Source organism: Amphiura filiformis, chromosome 11 (genome assembly GCF_039555335.1).
Source record: "Amphiura filiformis chromosome 11, Afil_fr2py, whole genome shotgun sequence".
NCBI classification, from domain to species: Eukaryota; Metazoa; Echinodermata; class Ophiuroidea; order Amphilepidida; family Amphiuridae; genus Amphiura; species Amphiura filiformis.
Window position 1 is genome coordinate 28826131 of NC_092638.1, and position 23754 is coordinate 28849884.

General features: G+C 38.9%; 1 long non-coding RNA gene across 1 annotated transcript; it reads left to right on the forward strand.

The window, feature by feature from the left end:
- The first annotated feature begins 102 nt into the window (after window positions 1-102).
- Window positions 103-8735, forward strand: LOC140163977 (uncharacterized). Its single transcript, XR_011860449.1, has 4 exons — window positions 103-563; window positions 2137-2257; window positions 3305-3432; window positions 8385-8735. It is a non-coding gene; the product is annotated as an uncharacterized lncRNA (long non-coding RNA).
- Window positions 8736-23754: the final 15019 nt, after the last annotated feature.

Here is a 23754-nt window from a genome sequence, read left to right on the forward strand (position 1 = left end):
TCGTTCAGCAATCCAATATTGGTGCAGTGAAAAATGCTAAAATATGAATATTTAGTAGATTTTGATTACGTCATTGCTTTCAGGTTCTATTGTGCCCCATTCTTCGTTCATTATGCTACCATGGGAATATAAAGACAAACGGAACCCTGATTGAAGCCCAACATTTGGCTGATTTGGGTAGCTTTTGTTCGCTATACATAAAGCGAGCTTGAAAACAAACAGCTGAGTACCGATGCAGGGAATAAACCTCTTTGCCAGCAAATTTGGTAGCCGATGTTTAAAATTTTTTTTCTGTTGCGTCCGCCATTAGTAGTTTCTACAATTTTCCCATTTTTAAACCAAAATAATCAACTTTGCACGATTTTTAGTCATCATGGTGAAACTTTTGTGGTTTTGTAACATATTGAGTCCATTGCACACCGTCAGATCGCAATATTTAACTTGATTTTGAGAAGAAAAGATCGTCGCCACAGACCCCGCTCAGACCACAGTGACATGGATGCACTGACTATGCACAGCCTCGGCATTCACGGTGCGGTGCAGTGGCACTGGTGGTAAACAATGTAAGTATAAAAGCTGAAGTTATTTCAATTATTTTCCCGTATAATGTGCATGGTTTATAAGGCCATCTTTTACACCGTAAACAAGAGCAGTGTCGTGACTCATGACTGATTCACTCTTTTATATTATATTGTAGGCTAGGCCAGGCCCGGGATCAGGCCACGAAAAAACATCAGTCATAAACAACCTGTATCAATGACAATTGATTTGATATGGCATGCACGCAGTTGAGCGCCAGGCCTTGCTGTCTAGATTTTAAAGCCGAGTGGTTAATCCCTCGCTAGCATGATGGTACGCGAATGGTTGAATTTTCACAATACACTTATTGGGGTATAATCAAATAGAGTTTCGGTTTTAAAATTCACGTTCAAATGCACGCGAAAGGCACTAATATTTGTACCTTTCTAAATCGTTTTAAACACTTAATTCGCTGGCTGATTTTGTGAGATTCGCAGCGAGTAATATTTTAGTGTCCATGGCGAGTGGAAAATCGCTCACTAGAAATTTTGGGCGGGGGGGGGGCGAGCGGTGGCGAGGGAGAGCGATCGCTCACCTCAAAGTCAAACGGCAAGGCCTGGGGCGCAATAATTATAGGTAATTATGAATGCGTATTACTTATTGCTCAAGAAATTAGACACAATAATGCATATGCGCTGATGTTGCACATATAATGCACAAGCCCGAAGGGGAGACAAAGTAATGCATGTGCGCTGATGTTGGTGCGTATAATGCATGAGCCACGAAGGGGGAGACAAAATTAGACGAATCGACATCAGCGCAAGTGCATTATTTTGCCTAATTTCTCGAGCAATAGGGCCTAAGTAATATGTGTTTATTAATCTATTTCATACAGTGGCGCATCGTGGTCGCCCCAACCCCGGGGCTGAAGAAAATTAAATTTTGCCGCCTTCCTCAACAGCCCGAAAAAGGTTGACCCATTTTTTTTCCGGTTTGAAAAAGTGAAGAGCAAAAAAAAAAAAAAAAGATTTCAGGTGCTAGCGCCCTAAAAGCAACACATTTTGATGTATAGCAACATTTTTTCAAAAATTTGTATGCTTTATCAAATTTTTCTGCATTTTTTATTTATTAATTCTTTTTGCCACCCCTTTGTTTTTGTTTTTGCCGCCCCTGTTTTTGCAGCCCCTTCAATTTTGCTGCCCCCTGATTTTACCCTGGGGGGCTGGCGCCCCCAAAATAAGCGCATGTCAATGATGTCATACACGACAAGAAAAAAACACATGATTTTAACTTTTTTTATATAACAAATTATCACTAAAAATGTTGGAAATTAGAACCAAATATAAACCCGCCCGAAAAATGAATCAATCCTATGTGACACGAACACGCATGAAACACTGCCGCAGTACGCAGAGTGCACAATATACACAATCAATGCATGTTTCATACTTTTCTGATTGGCTGCTTTGATAGGAGTGTATGAATGCTTTACGGGTCGCTAGTTGTGTAATGCAGGACTGGCGCATGATTATGTGAATTTACGCGAGAAGTCTAGAGGCCCCTCTTGTAAAACTTTTCTCCATTTTAAGATATTATTTCTTTAATTTCCCCAACTAGGTGATACTGATGTCAACTTGATGTGAACTGTACAGTTGCAGCAACTGCTTTCAGGAGATGGTGGCTTAATGAGAATGTATAGTGATGAACTCAACAGTACTACTGGTGCAACAAAAAGCTGGTATGTACAATGAGTAACCAGGGACTGCCTTTTGAGGAGAGTGACATTCATGCATTTAAATTCGGACGCAGACAACGCCGGGCGGACAACATGATCTTTGAGGGCACCGTAAGTTTGTTCGTTTTTTTATAAGGTGGAACAAATAAGGCTTGTAACAAGAAACAACATGGTATTGATATACGTGTATGTAGAATGGCATGCACGCACTGCCATGCAGGTGGTCGCAAGCAATGCTTAAATCAAATGCTATTTGTGCGTAATGTGTGACTGGCGCACGCTTACAATGTATGTGAATTTACGCGAGCATGAGTTGGGACTTTATTTTACTTAATTTCCACCCAAAAAGGTGCTGCGCCAGCTCTGTACGCAATCCACAATAGACCACAATGAGTCCTGCTCCCGACCAGAATTTTTTTTTTGGACAATCACAAAATTTGGGAAGAAACACAGAAAAAGCAGTTTTGCCAAAAAAAGAAAAAAATGAACTGAAAAAAGCTTAAAAAAGAAAATTGACAATCTCCAATATTAAGGCGTGAGGCCTAAGGCTTTTTGTGAAAATTTTTATCATAAAATTTACAAGGCGGAAAAAAGCGGAATTTGACATTTGTATTTTTTTATAGTTAGTCCTGACTCCCATCTCACACATGATGATGAGCTGATCATAGTTTAGCCTTTAGGCATGAATGGGCAAAATGCCAAATTGCAATACGTGTGCTACGCACGTGACACTACGGATGCACCACCATTGATCTCCAACACAACTCGCATGCCATACAAGTCACACACAGATGCAATGATCAAATTTTTATCTAAAAGGTGCGAAGTAAATCCGCAGTTTACTTTTGTGTGCAAATAAATGGTAAAACAATTTCCAAAAATATATTTTGAATTGGTACCGTACTTAGGCCTCCCATGTAACTCTGGGGCTTGCAGCATGGAGCAGCCCAATTTCAGAAACCTGGAGGCACAGTGAAACATGTTTGTTCTTGTAAAACGTTTCTCCATTTGCCCATTTTAATATTTTGTTTCTTGAATTTTCCCAACTAGGTGATACCAGTGATGTCAACTTGATGTGAACTGTACAGTTACGTTGCAGCAACTGTTTTCAGGAGATGGTGGCTTTTAATCAGAATGTATAGTGATGAACTCAACAGTACTGGTACAACAAAAAGCTGGTATGTACATGTACTATGATTAACCAGGGACTATGGCAAGCCACATCATTCATAAATGCGAGTTTTGCCCGCTATACTGGTCGAGGAGCCCGCTATGCTGGTCGAGGAGCACGCTATACTGGTCGAGGAGCACGCTATACTGGTCGAGCAGCACGCTATACTGGTCGAGCAGCACGCCATACTGGTCGAGTTTCACCACGCCGAACGGCGAGTTTCACAACGCCGAACGGCAAGTTTTCACCACGCCGAACGGCGAGTTTCACAACACCGAACGGCGAGTTTTTCTGACGTCGATCTAAAATACTTATAGTTCACGAAAAAATACTAGGCCTACATGTAGGATTATAATAATGTTTAAAAACAATTTTGGTAAACTTGTCTGCAATATTGTAACAACCCACTGTTTTTGGCGCCAAAGTTGGACTCCTAGCTTACTGAAAATTGGTCGCTCTATACCGGTGCACGTAAACGGGAAAATGATAGGCCCTAAGGGTGGCGCCCGGGGCATACGTATTATTTGTATATTGCTACTTGAACAATGTTCAGAATGTTGCATGAACGGGGTTCATTCATAGGATTTCGGGCATGATCGTTGATTTATACGAGTGTTTAGCGATCATGCCCAAATCCTATGAATGAACCCCTAATTCAATGTTAGTTGCAAATTCAATCAGTCAGGTTATTTATTAATGTTATTTATTGAAGATCGGGTTAAGTGTCAACCGGTATTCTCTGAAATTTGTTCATTTTTCGTGGGCACTCTTTTGCCCTTTAAACCCGCCCCCCCCCTCGGGTACTCACATGTATATGGGGATGTGCCGCCCATGGTTTTAGTCTCTAAGGGCGAATTTCTCGACGGGTGGCTTAGCAATTGGCTTGTCTAGCCTCAAGGCTTAAGAGGTCGTAAGACCAGGCTTAACTGAAAACGTATTTCCCAAGCACGGCTACCATAGCCTCGAGGCTTCGTTAGCCCGTGGGCCAGGCTTGTAGGATTAACCCCAGGCTTCAGTAAAATTTGCATTTCTCTAAATCAGTCTTCTGTAGTCAGTAGTCTCACGCAAGCCTGTTAGACCAGGCTTACAGCGGCTTTTCTTGGCCCTGCCTCAGAGCAGGTCTTAGGTCGTAAGCCTTGGTCTATTTCAATTTACAAATTATTTAAATTGTAACGCAAAGTTTATCTTTCATATTTTTGACGGTCTTTCAATTAACATGAGTAAGCAGTGGCAGAACTAGAGGGGGGGAAGCGAGGATCTCTTGCCCCCCCCATGAAAAAAAAGCTAAATTAGGCCTACTTCTGAGAGTTATTAATTAACCTCATATTTGGTCATTTTAACCTTAAAAACTCTATTTTTAAAGTTAAATAAATTGCATTTATCCCACTTTTGTACCATTGGCCTATATGTCGCCAGCTTTAATAGCTGTAATATGGCATTTGTACCATTTTTTTTTTTTTCAATCGCACCTCCCCCCCCATGTCAAAAAGAAATCTATGCCAATGTTCCGGGGACACATTCCAAGCAGATCCCATAACTCCTCAGACCCACTCCACACCTTACAAACCCAAACAGCATTAACGATGCCTGCCCTCATTTATTATGTTTGCCCCGCTTTCCCCACCCACCCCCAAATGAAAATGTCTAGTTACGCCACTGTGGGTAAGTAATTGTTCGATTTAGTTGAACATTTCAGCATTTTATTTTAGTGTTCATTTGAGTTAGTTGAATTTTTTCAAGTAGCTGTTGCTATCATAAGACCTACTCATTTTGAATGATGATTTTTTTAACAACGAATATAATTTTAAAAAAAAATTCTTTCATCATCATCATCATCATCATCATCATCATCATCATCATCATCATGAAGACCTATATGATACCACCGGGCCCTATCCCAGGCTGAAAATAGTGTGGTACTCGGGCTTGTCATAAGTAGGCCTATTACAATATTATTTTGGAGTGCCTATATTATACCAGGTTGGACATCAATTTAATACAATAGAAGAAGGACAAAATTGGTAAAGATATAAATATTTGACACGAAACAATAATGCATGCAGTATTAAAACTGAATTTACGGATAAGATGCATATAATATTGCTAAATCTTCTACTTAAATAATAAATATTGTACCAACAAATAACTTCATTTTGAGATCTGAGAAGACTACTGATATCAGCAGTAGATAGCACGTTGGTTGCTTTCCTTTTTAGGGGAATCACATATTCGCGCTTACAGTTTTACCCTTTTGGGGATAAAAAGAAAAAATCACGAGTATAAAGCATAGACGTATCATTCATACAAGTTGGACTCATAAAAAGTCAAGTGGAAATAAAATAATAGCCTACATAAAACACACAAAAACAGACACAATATTCTTGCATCAAGTTGTGTGCGGTATAAGCCCAAGCACAAGACCGCTGGTCCAGGCTAGTCTTTTTGCCGGGAACATTGCGATAATGAGACGGCAACCTTGTTAGTACGGTAAACCGTGAGGACCACAGCTTATGTACATCTACCTCCAACAGCCTATACAATTAAGTCGTTGGTTGAAAGGGACGAGGTTGTCAAGCGTTAAGCCTACAAGGCCACTAAGACTAGGTTGAATTTGCGTTGAAGAAATCCGGCTAAGGTTAAGACTCGGGCTTCGAGAGCGGGCTAGGCTTAGTAGCCTCAAGGCCACCTTAAGACTACGGCTTAATAAGACTCCTGTCGGGAAACTCGCCCAATGGGTTTTAGTCTCATATATTTTCCTACTTTGTTTCCCCGGATAGTACTGCAGCATTACAAGGAAAGCCGCATTCAAAGACCACAAAAAATGTTTGGTTGTAGGCTACTTGTAGGGCCTACTCCACCGACCGATCCCAATGTGCAGGGCCGACCCATAATAGGCCTATATGTAGGCCTATTACGCCTATTTTTTTTAATCCAAAAATTAAAAGAGTCTATTTTTCTTTTCAAAAAAGAAATATCCAGTTTTCCCAAAAAAATTGTTTTCCTTCAATAATTCAAAGCACATTCCTGACAAGCACATTTTATTGTGTAATAAACATTTAGACCATAATTATCAGAGAGGATGCCCACAATTAAGAATTAAAAATAAAATAATGAAAAATCATAAAAAAGTGAAATGTATATGATGATATTACCGGTATATGATGTTATATAGGCCTACACTTAAAACCAAAGTAAAGAAATACTTAAAGGGCCACATAAATAAAAATCACGAGCTATCTGGTCAAGAATGATAAGAGGAATACCGGTAACTAGAAAAGAGCGGGAACATTTTTACGTTAATTTATAGGCCTAATACGAAAAAGAAAAGAGATCAGAACCTTTAAAATAAAACACAGCACAATTTTTCTTTCATTTCATTTATGATATTTCCAATTTATTTTCCATTTTTACACATTAAACAGAACTTCAGTCACATTTTCAAAGGGCAACACCTGATATATACATGTAGGGCCTGTCATTTTTCATAGAGCGACCAATTTTCAGTAAGCTAGTGAGTCCAACTTTGGAGCCAAAAACAGTGGGTTGTAAAACACGATATTGCCTTCATATTGCAAAATTGTTTTTAAACATTATTATACTACGTGTAGGCCTATTATTATTATACTACGTGAATATTTTAGATCGGCGTCAGAAAAACTCGCGCCGTTCGGCGTGGTGAAAGCTCGCCGTTCGGCGATGTGAACCTCGCCGTTCGGCGTGGTGCAACTCGACCAGTAGAGCGTGGTGAAACTCGACCAGTATAGCGTGCTGCTCGACCAGTATAGCGTGCTGCTCGACCAGTATAGCGTGCTCCTCGACCAGTATAGCGTGCTCCTCGACCAGTATAGCGGGCTCCTCGACCAGTATAGCGGGCAAAACTCGCATTTATGAATGATGTGGCTTGCCATAAGGGACTGCCTTTTGAGGAGAGTGAGAGCATTGCTCTCTACTTCTCTCCTTAAGGGGGTACTACACCCCTGCCCAATTTTGTGCCTATTTTTGCATTTTTCTCAAAAATTATAGTGCATTTGTGACAAGTAAGATATGTATATTATAGGGGCAAGGACTACAACTACTGCACTGGAAATTTTATTTCAGCACAAACAACAGTTGTGGAGTTACAGTCAAAAATGAGGGAAAACCAGTATTTGATCAATAAATCAATAACTACTTGCCTTGAGTTGCTGAATTTTCAGTGCAGTAGTTGTACTCCTTGCCCCTATAATATACATATCTTACTTGTATCAAATGTGCTATAATTTTTGAGAAAAATGCAAAATTAGGCACCAAATTGGCCAGGGTGTAGTACCCCTTAAATCTGATATAGGAGAGTGATGTTTGATTTTAATCTTTATGTGAAACAGCTCTCCTTGAAGGCTCATGAAGAGCTATTTATTGCTCTCCTTCAAGTTCCAAAAGACAGTCCATGAGTAACTGCTATATTGGTTGATGAAAGGATTAGGCCATAGGCCTGACTTAGTAACTCAGGCCCCAAGATAGTAACTTCAAGCCCCAAGATAGTATCTGACTTAGTAGCATGGGCCCTTATTTATAGTCAGGCCCAGGGTTGTCACCACGCTGGACTGGGCGTCTGGCACTCACTAAATTGGGTTTTTTTTCAATTTTTTTTTTACATTTCGGAAGTAGATAATGATATTTCATCATAAAAAGAGGAAGAAAATTTTTTTTTAGGGGGGTGGTACCCGCAAAGCCTATTCCCCGATCCCTAGCGTTCAACTAAAAAGAAAGTGCGAGGCGCGAGAGCTTCGCTCGCTACGCTTTGCCTTCAATATTTTAACCAGTACCATTTGGGTCCTGGTGACAACCCTGGTCAGGCCCGTGCTACTAATTCAGGCCCAAAGATATTTTTTCTTTCTATGTCACTTTTGGGGATCTGTAGGTTGTTCAATATTAAAATCTAAATATTTTAATTGATATTTTGGTTATTTTTCTTTACAGATGAAATATGAACTTATTGGAAGGAACCACCTGCAGCAACAAGCTTAAGCAAGAGACAGGTAAATGCTCCATAGCAATCACCTGTGCCATATAGAATGTCGGCACTTCAACTAAAAATCAAGCGAATTTAACTTCGAGGGACAACTATTGACAGAAAAAGACATTGTCAACATATGGCTGTTACGGCCTACGCCTACCTATCAATTAGGTTTAGTGGACTAACTAGCTGGTAGCCACTAGCCATCACTGTTAATTTGGAACATGTTTTACCACAGTAGAACTCATAATATATAATTATGATAATGTGGACTACAATTAAGTCAACAAATACTGGACACAGTGGTAACTGGTTAACTAGGCGAGTTAAAAAAAGGCGAGTTAAAAAAAAGGCGAGTGAAAAAAAAGGCAAGTTAAAAAAAGGTGAGTTAAAGAAAAGGCAAGTTACCCCCCACAGATATTAGGGTGGGTTTTTTTCAATTACCCCCACAAAGTAAGCTAAAGATGAGTTACGGCAAAGCCATTAAAGTCCCACCAGCGAGTTACGGCAAAGCCATCAAGTCCAAATGGCGATTTACGACAACACGATTAAATCGGCGAGCTACAGCAACACTATCAAGTCCTGTAAGAGAGTTACAGGAATGCCGTTATGATGAATGGAAAATGGCTTTCACTATAGAAAAATTTGTGTACATCGTGGAACATACTCTTTGCGTGGCTGTGCGTAGTAAGCAGTTGAACGCAGATAGCCTCGCTAATATGGACGCGTAGAGTAGCGTTGTATGCGCGTGTAGTTAGCATGATTAGTCGCGGAGTAACAAGCGTAGTTGAATGTTCCACGATATACACAAATTTAATATTTTTTCTATAGTTGAGGTTCATGATGATGAGAAAAAAATCCATTTTACCCTAAATCAAATTGTAATCTTAACTTGCTGATAAGATTTGCCATAACTTGCTGATGGGACTTGCCGTAAATTTTAACTCATCAATGGGACTTGTCGTAACTCGTCTGCCAAAAAATCTTAACTCAATGGCAAGACTTCCCGTATTCTCAGCAGGGATCAATCTTTAACCTCTGCAGGGACCAGGGATTTTAAAAACTCATCTGACTCGCCATTTTCTCTCGCTCTAGTCTTACTCGCCCATTTTTAACTTGCCAATAACTGTCCCTTACCTTGTTAAGCTCATTATGACTTTTGTATGTACCCATTTTACAGACTATGAATTATAGTAATAAATAAATAATAAATAACCTAGAAGAGAGGGATGTGGTGTAGGTTATACATGTACCTGTATGTATTAAACAGTGGACAATAATTAGATAATGTTAATTTTCAATTTTAGTGATCCTAGCATCCTCTTTTTATATCATTTTTAGGTAGATATCCCAAAAAAAAGGTTATTCCCAAAATTGCAGTTGATTCCGATTTTGCATTTTGAGGTATGCATGATTATTTGTTGTAATTTTGTTCTGGTGTACCAGAACATAATTCAAATTTCATGATATTTCTGCTAAACAAATTAATCTGCAAGAAATTCTTTGTACATAAACATTATGTAGCCAGAGGTTTCCAGTGGTATAAAAATCTTTTTTTTGAGAAAAGTGGGGGGGATGATGCTGTGGATCACAATCACAAAATGCCTTACTTCCAAAGCAGCAATTTCAACTGCACTGACTACGGAGCCCCCAAAGTGACATGGAAGAAAAAAATCGAGGTCCGGCTTAGTAACTTGGGTCCAAGATAGTAACTCGGGTCCAAGAGTAACTTCGGGTCCGAGATAGTAAATTGGGGCCCTGACTAGTAGTTTGGGGACCCGAGTTACTATTTCGGGGCACAAGTTACTATCTTGGGCACACGAGTTACTAAGTTGGGCCCCAAGTTACTATCTTAGACCCCGAGTTACTAAGTCGGGCCTCAAATTACTATCTTGGACCCGAGTTACTATCTCAAGGCTATCTCAGACCCGCTTTTTTTTCTTCCATGTCACTTCGAGGGCTCTGTATAAATCAGCACAGTTGAAACCTAGATTTCGCCTTGGTTTGCAAGAATCAAAATCCATCCTAGTCACTTCCTGTATGATACAATGAGAGATTTTGATTCTCGAACCCGAATCTTACAAGAATCATTACGAGAATCGATTCTGTGATGCTCGTTGAAATCTAGGCCCTGACAGTGATGAGTGATGTACAATTTCATGAAAAGGTGTTCAGAATTGGCTAGGCCTCTTTGGTCATAGTTTATTAGGGTTGCAGATTGGACAAAAGTTGGGGACGTGGCAACTTTCAAAAATAAAGTAAACTGAGTAATCTGGATATCAGGTACTTCATGTTAAAAAGCAGTTTTATTTCCTCCAATTTTTTATTGATTTTTTATTAATGCAACTTTTCTTAGTGTATTTTTCAATTAAAATAAATTGATGTTTGTTTAAATCATATTGACCATATCAAGTTGTTATCCTTTTTGTTTTTGTTATGTGTTAGAAAAATAAAATGAAAAGAAATATAACATGTGCGGTATCTGTGTGTTTTCAGGACTAATCAATATTTGATGTATTCGGTGATAATTTTTCCAGTAAAAAAACACAAACTTGTAAATGTTAGAATTTATAAAATGAAACGCATAATTTTTCATTAAAAGAATTAAAATGTGCATGCCTTCTGGTACATCTTACCCCGGACTTTTACCCTCAATTTTGTTACCCCCTCCGCTATTAAGGACTGGTTTTGTCCCCCTTTTAAGGACACAATATTTTTTTTGATCCCCCACATTTAGCTACATTTACACCCCCACCAAAGAATTTATGAACACTCCCTAACCGGGCTCCCTAAGAACATTTAAATGTCTGGTTTTATATATAAAGGTCATGAAGACGTGTTTATATGAAAAACTCTACCAAAAAAGAAAAACATTTTTAAATGTTGTCAAAATATTTGTAAATATTTTTTTTAAGTTCTTGATTTTTTGTTGTTAAAACGTTGAATGCCCTTTATATAAACCCGACATTCTGTCAAACTTGTTTGCGGTTGCTTGGTATAGTTTTAGAAACCTTATGAAGGCATAGGGCAAAATTCTGCTATCAGTTTTGTAGAAATGGGGACTGATATGAAACAACATCCCTGGTTGAAAATAGTAGGCCTAGGCCTACAGCTTGATTTTTTTCTGGGGAATCAGTTAAAAATTATGAGTCGAGAGAACAGCTTTTTGTGATTGGTTTTCTTTTTTTAAAGAAGTGAAAAATTAATTTTGCAAAAGTATTATTATTTTTTTTAAGTCCCAAAATATCACAATTTGTGAGCGTAACGACCCAAAAATCAATTTTTTAACGCTTTTTTGGTCTAAAAAAAGGTCCAAATTTTAGGAAGAAAGTCAGTCCACTTTTCACAACCACCCCTTGGGAAAAAGGTCCACTTTAATAATAATGATAATAAGAAGAATATTAAGGAATGATAATGATTGTGGCAATGAAAGTAAATTAAAACCAAAACATTTAAACTTAAACTGTTGCTTTTCCAATATTCCCCGCAAAAATCCCATTATTAATGCTGTCCATATACCGCTGGCTGCAGATAACATGATTGTCCAGACTTTGACAATATGCAAGCCATGACGTAAGCTCATTACTTATTCATGACATAGTCTCTTCGACCCGGTCCTCAGCCACCATGGTTTGAGCGGAACAAAACTGGCGGTGTTGGAGACTATGAGAAAAAGTTTCCTACTGCGCATGCTCGTGGAGCACGATTTCGTGCTCCAGACGAAAAAAGTGCACCAAAATTTTTCGTGTTACGAATTCAGGCCCTGAATAAGGCAACGTGAAGGATTGTGGGTAATAAAAGGCGCCGCAATTCTGGGTCTGGAAGGATTCAGGCTAAGTGTACACCGGAAATGTATATTTGGCATTTGCCCTTTGTTTTGCAAAGGGCACGGAAACCTGCGAAGGCGTGGCGATAAATTATTTTGTTTGTCGGGACTCTGACTCCGAGTCGGGCTCCGAGTTGTCAGACTCATTCAGTGAAAAGTGTGAAAAAAGTGTATGAAATATGAATTGCCTAAAAGTGAAGGATATTAAGTATTTTTGAAATGAAAAATTGGGCAAAAAACGATGAAGTACCGGAACCGGTAGCCTATGAAACCGGGATGAAGCTAAAAGGGCATTTCGTGATCCAAAACCTCATAGTCCCCCACTTTTCTCAAAAAATACTTATAGCCTAGTTACCTAGTAGGCCTAATAGTAGGCCTACCACTGGAAGCCTCTGGCTACATAATGTTTATTTACAAAATATTTCTTGCAGATTAATTCGTTTAGCAAAGATATCGTGAAATTTGAATTTCGTTCTGGTATACCAGAACGAAATTACAACGCATTGTCTATGGAGCAGTGTAAAGATAGGGTAAATTGGGGTAAATGGAACGCTTAAGCAATAAATCACTTTCTGTGGTCAGGAGGGTATCCATAGGCCTATATGATTTTTGTTTGTTTCAATAAGTAGATAATATGTTTTTACAACTTGTTTTAACAGATAAACTCCAATTTTATGGCTTTGTTTCTTGTATCGGTCCAAATACATGCATGGTCATGGTGTTCCAGTTACCCCAACAAATTGGGGTAGGGTAACTTGGGGCAAATTGGGACACGGGGTAATTTGGGACAGTGATTTCGGAAATACTTTTATACCTTAAAATAGTCACATTTTGCCCATTTTTGCAACCAAATAACATTGATATAATGTCTATTTATATTTCCAACCGTTTAAAAGTACCATTCTTCATTAAACAGGAACTTCTGAGGGCCGTAAGCTTAACACCTCAAAATAAGTATTCCATTTTTTTGTCATGTCTAAGCAGAGGTCATGACTTGTGGCTCAATATCTGAATCAATGGCACGGATTAGTGTTTCTCAAATTAAAAAATAACTTCTAAGCCACCCTTTCAATTAAATAAAGACAAAAATTGTTACTTTTTTTCTTCGAAAATTATAAGAAAAGCTTTCTTTTAGAAATATGCCAAATTGGGGTAAAATGGGACGCCATTGATTTACGGTGTGCTAACTCGCACTGTCCCATCTTGCCCCAACAAAAAAGTCCCATAGTAAATCAATGGCGTCCCATTTTACCCCAGCTGTCCCATTTTACCCCAGCTTCTTTACAGAAAAATTTTGCAGTGGGGTAAAATGGGACACCTTAAAGACACCTTAATGAAGCCGGAGGCCGTTGGGCACCAAATTTTGTGAAACGTAAGTCTACTAGACTCTTGGTGATGTACATTTTGTTTTGTAGTAGTCACTTGCCGCAAGTTGTCGGGTATTAGTATTATAACCGAGTAAAATCTGGTGGGGCAAAATGGGACATTAGGTGGACCAATTTGCCCCACTTCCCCCTACCGTAAATGGAACAGTGGGATGGGCAATTGGAACAAGGGGCATTACTTGCAAGGAGCCTACATTCATAGCTATATTTACATTGAAAAGACATCAGAATATTTTATTTAACATAGGCCTATATTTTGTGACTAAAACAAAAGATTAACAAAAATAGTTTTGTTTTCATGTTTTTTTTATAAACATGGTAAAATACCACGTAAAAATACACGTTCTCTCGGTACATAACAGAAGAAAATGGTTTTCAGATTTTTTAAAAATCAATAGGAGGCCTAATCTACCGGGCTAATCTATACCATGAATAAGTTATTTGTAGTATATAATTTCATAATAATTAAACCAATTAGTAAAAAAAATATTAACATGTTATATATATTTGAAGTCAGTCAACCATGTTCCATTTACCCCAAGTGGATCTGTTGTGGGGTAAATGGAACACCAAACTAATTAATTAGCTAATTAGCATATTAATTTGCATAATTTCATCATTAAAATCTGTTATATACCTCATATATAGATTCATGTCATCTGATTGGTTGAAAGTGCAGTCATTGAATTAACTATGCCCGCAAAATGAACTATGGACCGGTCCATGGAAATGAACTATTGTAATAAAGCTACTTTTGGCCCTTTATGTTAAATGTATTTAAATTATCGTAGGCGTATTATATTTCTATATAATGTGTGGTATAAATGTGCTGGTTAACTAAATAATTCTTTAATATAAATGTAGACCTTAAAATTCAACATGATCAGATAATTAATACAAGTAGGCCTTAAATTTCAGCATAATCAACTACAATGATGTCCGCGCTGCCCTGGCACGATCATACGCCCTCTAATTATTGTGGGCGGAGTCAACCTGGCTAGAAGTTGCCGCGCTAAACCAATCAGCTAATTCTGAGGAGTTGCGCATGAGCAATGAGACAGACTTTTGGCGTCGCTTTTTAAAACAAGTAGCGTCATTCGGACAGCAGACTTGATTCGTGAGAGACATAGTTTTTATTTAGCTCAATTATTTAGATTTACAGTTGATTTCTATTTCAACAGACAGAAGATCTGCAGGTGAGATGTAAAAAGGGTTAGAAAAGCCACTGCCATGCCGGCAGTGGCCCTGCCAAATCCGGTATTTGGTACTAAATTTTAGGCCTAATTAATGACTAAATCAAATCTGGACATGTAACTTTTTATGTATTGTAAGCCGGCTCGCTGATGATATGGAGGCTGATAGGCCTCCTGCAGGTTCCTGATGGAGATGTGGTTACTACAATGGCTGTGCAAAAGGTTGAGTCTTTGCTGTATAATATCTGGTATCTTCAGCCGTGCGACCCATTTATGAGAGCTTCTTTGCTCCAAGGTGTCAATGCACATTTAAGATGACTGATACTGCCGGATGAAGCAAAGGTTAACCAGGGTTTTTAATATTTGGTTTAAGCTTAGCATAGACTGTTTGGCCTATGCAGTGTGCGTGCATCGGTTAAGCTTTAACCTCAGCCATTGTAGTGAACCATATCTCTGTCATAGAACCGAGCCATGTACTTTTAAGCTAAATAACATCCCCCTCATTATTATAAATCAAAATCTTCCTGTGTCAACATTTGAACATCTAAAATAATAAACAACCCGCATGAACGCAAATGGAGTCTTGCCAAATTATCATTATTTCAATACTGTATGCACGCATGTCTAAGGCATGAAGAAGCCTAGGCATAAGCCGCGTGATATTTAATGCGTGTTTTCGAATAGGTATTTAATGCTTGAGGTCGGCTGGCCTGGTGCTCGTAATTTGGTGTTAAAAATAACACTTTCTCTTTTAAAGACTCCCTTTCTGTATCTTGCTAGGTTGCGTTAAACTTTAAGCCTAAATAACAGGTAGGCATTTGCTCTTTGTAAGCTTATGTATAAATGCCTTGTCATTTCTATCCCTCAGTACAAGCTAGTACAGCACGTAAATCCACACCGAAAATATTGTATTAACTTACGGCATTGACTACGACTTTGTGTAGACAGCTATTGCTGTTGATGGAATCCATTGATGGAAAGAAATAATAATATGAGAACTGTGAACATTCTACATCTTGTGTTTCGTCTGCTTACTATTTAGGCCGTTCATTTTCATGTTGTAGACCCCAGCACGGGTCCGGCCCGTCCGTAATCATGGTATACTGCCCTCTTAACATTCTCATAATCCCCTCCCGGTTTTCCTGTTACACTGGCGTAGCGCGGCAGGATAAATTTTCTTTTCTATCAGGAAAATTGACCTCAAATTTATTTTAAAAATCAGGAAAATGGAGAGTTTTATAAGAACGTACCGAACCAGGATAGTAACTTTCCAATCTGGTGAAAGTGGTTACAAAAGGGTGAACATAAAAAAATGTAATGCCCTGTCAAAGCGTACTTGCAGATCCGATTTTGGATAAAAGAAATCAGGATGTTCCGTTAAAAATGGATTTATAATGGACATGGGGCATCAATCTCCATAATTAGTAAGCCTGCCCTAATCATGTTTTTGAGCAAATCACTGTAGAAACGGGTCGTATTGGAGCCTATTGATTAATTGAAAAGGTTTTGATCCAAATGTGTTATGAAATTAAAGGAAGGCAGTAAGCAAGGCTATGAGCAAGAAATGTGAGTAGCAAACACTCCTATTAATGGGCCTACATGATATCGTAGGACAAAATTTCCTGCATGATCACAACTGTCAAGTAAATTTTCAAAATTGGTTAACGGAAAGTATACATCAGAGTCTGGTGAGGTATTAAAACAACGATATTGTGGTGCTGTGCATGTCTTGTTAAATATATAAATAAACAAACACTTCCTGGCCCTAAGAAGCGTGAACATAGGCCCTATAGATGAAATTTGTTTAAATTAGAGAAAATTTAAATTGACTGACGTTGAAACTGAAATTAAGCAAATATAATTAAGGAGGGTCTATTTTATATCTGCAGGAAAATCAGCGTTAAAATTTGGAAAGATGGAAACCCAAGAAAGTAACGTGATTTTACGATCGGGGAAGCAAATAGGATCAGCGAGTAATCAGCCCTCAAATGAGCAAATTTCAGTGCAAGAAGGTGCGAGCGCTAGCTCTGCAAATGGAACGACAAATCAAACCCCAGTCCATGTCAGAGAGGCCCCTGGTCCTTCTAATAACCAAGAAAATAGAGATGGTCTATCTGATGGTTCTGTACGTAGAAAGAACACAGAGACTGTGAGCCATTCCATTCCTCAGGTTCAAGAGGAGGAAGAGGAAGTTCCTTTTGAAGATGCGAGTGCCCTTCATAAAGGGGCAGGTGGTGCCCGGGGGGGGCACTCACATTCCCCAGCTATACGGGTATGTGCCGCGGCGACGACCCCCTTTTTCAGAGCCGCTAGCCGTTCCTTAGACCCACTAAATTCATTGATTGCCGCTCTTGAAGCCCAAACAATTTTCTAGCCGTTCCATAGACTCTCAGATCACCGATCTCCGCTCTCATTGGCATTTTGATTGGCGTGTTTTCTGTCCTACTATTTCGAGCCCAAAAAGCTTCAAAGGGAATTTTCCATCGATTTCTTCCCCATTGAAACACATTGTATATAGGAATAAGGTGGATTTTGGGCGGGATTTTGGGCTCCTTGTACTTTGTAGTAGTGGCAACACTGGTTGGTTGATTGTAAACAGTGATTGCAGCACTGCCGGCCGGCGAGTGCCGAGGCCTTCAGCTGATAAACACTTTGCTGGAAATAAATGATTTTGAGATCTCTTTTGGGAATAAAATTGCCAAATATAAGGAAAAGTACCTCAAATAATTATGTACACGTCCTTGCAGCTGGCCATAACAGTGAATTAAAAGGTAATTTACGATCTACTGGTTCAGTGCCAATAGTGGAATGGCTGTCAAATTCTGCATACTTCACTCAATCGTCTCATGTATGCATGACATTTCAATGTAGCCTAAATGTTTTTCTTTTAACGGCACTGAAAAAATATTTTTGTGGGTTTGTTTTTATGGTGGGCTTTTAAATGCTGCTCGCTGCTGCTATAATTATCAGTAGGCTATAGGTAGGTCTGCAGGGTCTAGTAATTTTGATCCGAATGCTGTTTTGCTTTGCTGAGATTTCCATCGTAGGCCACCCCATCAGACCAATTTTACATTAATGATTTTCTTGATCAAAGTGAAATCGATTCCTTCAAAAATCTGTGGCAAAAACGTAACGAAATTGAGCCCTGGTTTGGCCTGCATTGTTTAGTTCCGCGACCCCATTTTCAGATTTTGGCGGCTAATCAGTTCCCAAGACCCCCCTTTTTGGCTGGTTAATTAGTTCCCAAGACCCCCTTTTTGGCCGGCCAATCAGTTCCCTAGACCCCCTTTTTGGCCGGCCGATCAGTTCCTTAGACCTCGAGTTCGAAACTGGCGGTGGCACACCCCTACCAAAAAAAAATTCGAGTGCCCCCCCCCGGGAGGTGGTGATCAAGGCAACGATCTTGCTGGTATGGTTAAACAAATTGGGACGAGTTTAGCTCGGTTAGAAGTTGTTCCAAGCAGGGTGAGCAGCATTCAGAGTCAAGTTGATAGACTGGTAGGCCTATATATGTTGAGCAAAAATCAGTCATCTAAATTTTCTGAGCCACCCCGTCATGCCAGAGCTGGAGGACCATCCCCAGGTTACGGCAAACTCACTTGCTACTTCTGCCATAAAGAGGGTCATGTCCAAAGAGACTGCCCACGTAGAAATCAGAGAGCAAATTATAAGAAAAACTCAGTAGATCAAGCCGGTCTAGAGGGTCGGAGTTAAACACCGGAAAGACCCTTTGCAGCGAATGAAAATTAAAAAAACAAAACAAAAAAAACAATCAATCGATAGGGGATGGTGCGTATATTTCAAAAAGGTTCAAGATGTATAGATTTATCTTGATATTGATTCTGGATCATTGGTCACTGTTATGAATTCCAATATTTATGAATAAACTCCTGTCACCTTTAAACCTCCGTTTCTTTGACATTTCATCATGTTCATGATGACCGCTAGCAGTGGAAGTTGAAGTTAAAAGGAAAAGGCATTTTCAAATTAGATATAGATAATGAGCATGGGTAGCCGAAATAGATGATCTTGGACTACGATTTCTGTGCGCATCATTATGGTTGTTTAGATCTATAGACAGTGGTGAGTTACCATTTGGGGAGTTACCCAAACACCCTGCTATCGGCGAGTTCATTGAAGCGCAATGTTATAGTATGCCCCATAGAGCTAGAAATCAAGATGTGATATTGCCGCCTGAGAGTGAATCAATGCTTATTCCTGCATTCTTCATAAATATGTTTTTACTAAATGCGGAGTTGTTGAGCCTATATAACTTTGAGTTATGGAAAGGTATGTTCAGGTGTGATTAAAGGAGTTGTATAAATTCGGGATTCGGAAACATGGTGACATGGGGATGTTAATCCAAGTGATGAAATTCAGAGAATTTATAAAGATACCGTTTCTGCTATTTGTGAACCTATTTCAGAGTCAGAAATGATTCAATCCATGAAAAGTGAGGAAAGTAAACAAGTATAATAAAGTCAGAAATAGTGATTCAGTAATTTCAGTTATTCAGAGCTTTGGTTAAAAGGATCTTAAACAATGTAAATTGGAAGACCACGAAATTGGGGAAGCGTATAGATGTTTTACCGAGAGTGCTCAGAAACCAAAATGGGAAGAAGTGAGTACTCGTAATCCAACATTCCGTAAATATTGGGAATGTTGGCAGTTGGGAGGACTTTATATTAGCGGCGGAAGGTCTGCTGTGTCTAGTCCGAGTAAATAGGGATCCCTAGAAAAGAAAACCATTATTAGTGTTTCCTGAAAAATTGCGTAAAAGTCGACATTATGACAATTGCACGAGCGATGCGAAATGTTCTAGGCATTTGGGTCAAGACAAAATTTTCGAGCGTGTTAAGGAACACTATGGGTGGGGCAGCATCGGGAGGTCGTTGAGTGGGTCTAAAATGTCCCAAATGCATGTACAAAAGCTGAAACCCACGAAATGCGTAAAACCCTCCAGAGACGCCACAATGGTGATGCCCCGAGCGAATCATGGATGTAACTGATGAGTTTCATGGTAAATGATTGCGTATTGGAGATTAGTTCTCCGTGGGTGACTTCTATACCCTTGCCAAATCAAGAGGCTGGTAAACCATTGTTTAAGTTCTGATTTACCATATTATAAGTATTTTGGAGTTCCAAAAAAGGTATACATTCAGGATCTATAGGCAAATGTTGAAAGTAAACTTTTTAGTCAATGATGGTACTCATCGTAGACGTGTTAGAGTACACGTGTAAGAGTAGAACCACTAGTTTTCACCCTTCAAATAAGGGGTTTGTAGAAAAACAAAACAGGACCTTACAACAGGTGCTCAAATTAAATACTCAACAAAATCAGAAAGACTGGGACTTTATCTCCCGTATGTAAAAATATGGCCTACAGATAGTCGGTGCAGAGTAGCACTGGGTTTACACCCTATGAGGTATTTCTAGGTAAGAAATGTAAAGTTGCCCGTAGACTTGATCAATCTATGGTCAAAATACCCTCATTACTAGAGAAAACCCGTATAGTCTGGTATTTTAGGCCTGCTAAGAAAAAGGGAGTGTGCCCAAAAATTTAAATCTTTCTGGGACGGTCCATAGGCCTACACCAACGTTGAACAAATAAATCGTAGGCCTATTTTAGCCCGTATGGTGGTAACGTAAGAAAACTAGAGCTGGACATATCTGAATCTATATAAGCGAAGAAAACGATGATTTTTATGAGTCATAAGACGTTAGGCCTATGACTGCTGATATCCCAGAAACCCGGTCAAAAAGGGGACGAATAGTCGAATACTAAAGAAACTCAAGTGGTAATATGGGATCAGTAGGTAAATAGCAGATAACAAGGCCTACTAAATAATAATACATCGTATGAAATATATTCATGACACGTCTATCAGTCTGAACAGGAAGTGGCAAAAACTTAAAACTTTTGTGATTAAAAACGTTCTAGAAATACGTTTGCTTTGTTTTATCAGATTTCAAAATAAGTCCCTTGGTAAATAAATAATAAAAGAAAATTTATAAAAATAGAAATATGAGGGTTTATCCTCATCTAAATAGAAATATGAGGTTTTATCCTCATCTATGAGGGTTATCCTCATGACGCCAGCAGTGTTGCCGGAACAAGAATTCACCTCCAACTTACCTATAGCGGACGGTAAAACGCGTACGTACAGATACGGCCAATCGGAAACGTGGCTAATCTTAGTTGTCAAGCAAACCATAGATTTTAAATGAGCAAACGGAGCTGTATGGGCTACTACTGGCGACCACGACACGTTGTCTCAACCAAAAAGGAACCTAAATGGCAGAGTTTATTGGATTTCGAATTCGGAGATACCAAAAAGACCAAAAAAAAATAATAATATTCAGGAATGTGTATTTCCTGATGCGTTCTCTTTTTAACAAATATTATATTTGATGGTTGTTTAGGACAACCGGACAAGGGAAATAAATTTTATTATTAAATGCTAACAGTAAAGGTTGTGAGGAAAGCCTATGGTAATCCGAATACGTGCTGTTCTGGCATGTTCGACCACCACTGTTTGGGGCATTTAAATACTGGTTTAATAGCTTTTAATCATTTTTTGTGCTGAGAAAGGTCCTGGTGTTTTAACACCAGGTGACTTTCGAATACTTGCTACTTGGGCAGGTGCACTTGAAGTTGACCAGTTCTTGCTCATAAAAAAAATTATGGCTGAGAGGCATGGTGATTCCAAATTGTTTCAATTACTGCATTGTTTTAGCTTTAAATCTGATGTCAGAGTTGCGCGAATTTTCAGGCAAGAATTTAACATGCTTTAGCATGGTTTAGGAATGTTTTTTCAAAGGTGTAGGTCCTGTATGAATTCCCAGTATGGTAGTTGTTTTCAAAACACGCGGGTATCAACCAAAACTTTTTGATAAAAGTTTCTGCGCACGCGTATTGTCATCAAATGTTTTCTTTGACACTCGCGAAATTTCAGTGCAAATTGTTTCTCTAAAATTGTTTGATCGTGATTCCTCAGCCATAATTTGTGACATTGTTATATGTTTGAATTCTTCTGAGAACCCTTGAAATAATTCAAGTGTATTGTTCAATTGTTGGTTTCAGAAGAAATAATAAAAATTTAGAATGTTCGCTTAAATATAGAATGTTTCTTTTTGTCAAATCCTGCAAATTTCGGATGACCTCTGACCGTATTTCCAGCTGCAGGATGTAAACAAAGGTACAAACAGGTATGAATGTGAATAACCGTGTAAAAGGTCGATCACAAGTGACAAATTCAGAAACATTTTGGTAAGTTGGGATATGGTCAGAGTAATCATAATGTATGGTACGTCAGTTGACATTTATGGTGGATCTGTGAGGTCTTTCTACTGTGTTGTTTTGAAGAGAATAGGATGCACGAAGGTTAATAAGCTTCTGGTACTAAAACGTACTGACAGTGGGAAATAAGCTCTGCGTGAGTTAACCTGTGTGTAGTAGAAGTAACCTCATAGATTACCGTGGTGTGCAGATGATGTACTTGTTTATAAAGATTTCATGTGAGTCTATTTCGGGTTCAGAAAGTCGCTTCATTATTTTTATTGTTTGTAGTATGTCAGATTATTTCCCCCTGGAAATAATCTTCCGCCCGGTTGGGAGGAGTGTAATAAAGCTACTTTTGGCCCTTTATGTTAAATGTATTTAAATTATCGAGGCGTATTATATTTCTATATAATGTGTGGTATAAATGTGCTGGTTAACTAAATAATTCTTTAATATAAATGTAGACCTTAAAATTCAACATGATCAGATAATTAATACAAGTAGCCTTAAATTTCAGCATAATCAACTACAAGGATGTCCGCGCTGCCCTGGCACGATCATACGCCTCTAATTATTGTGGGCGGAGTCAACCTGGCTAGAAGTTGCGCGCTAAACCAATCAGCTAATTCTGAGGAGTTGCGCATGAGCAATGAGACAGACTTTTGGCGCCGCTTTTAAAACAAGTAGCGTCATTCGGACAGCAGACTTGATTCGTGAGAGACATAGTTTTTATTTAGCTCAATTATTTAGATTTACAGTTGATTTCTATTTCAACAGACAGAAGATCTGCAGGTGAGATGTAAAAAGGGTTAGAAAAGCCACTGCCATGCCGGCAGTGGCCCTGCCAAGTCCGGTATTTGGAACTACATTTTAGGCCTAATTAATGACTAAATCAAATCTGGACATGTAACTTTTTATGTATTGTAAGTCGGCTCGCTGATGATATGGAGGCTGATAGGCCTCCTGCAGGTTCCTGATGGAGATGTGGTTACTACAATGGCTGTGCAAAAGGTTGAGTCTTTGCTGTATAATATCTGGTATCTTCAGCCGTGCGACCCATTTATGAGAGCTTCTTTGCTCCAAGGTGTCAATGCACATTTAAGATGACTGATACTGCCGGATGAAGCAAAGGTTAACCAGGGTTTTTAATATTTGGTTTAAGCTTAGCATAGACTGTTTGGCCTATGCAGTGTGCGTGCATCGGTTAAGCTTTAACCTCAGCCATTGTAGTGAACCATATCTCTGTCATAGAACCGAGCCATGTACTTTTAAGCTAAATAACATCCCCTCATTATTATAAATCAAAATCTTCCTGTGTCAACATTTGAACATCTAAAATAATAAACAACCCGCATGAACGCAAATGGAGTCTTGCCAAATTATCATTATTTCAATACTGTATGCACGCATGTCTAAGGCATGAAGAAGCCTAGGCATAAGCCGCGTGATATTTAATGCGTGTTTTCGAATAGGTATTTAATGCTTGAGGTCGGCTGGCCTGGTGCTCGTAATTTGGTGTTAAAAATAACACTTTCTCTTTTAAAGACTCACTTTCTGTATCTTGCTAGGTTGCGTTAAACTTTAAGCCTAAATAACAGGTAGGCATTTGCTCTTTGTAAGCTTATGTATAAATGCCTTGTCATTTCT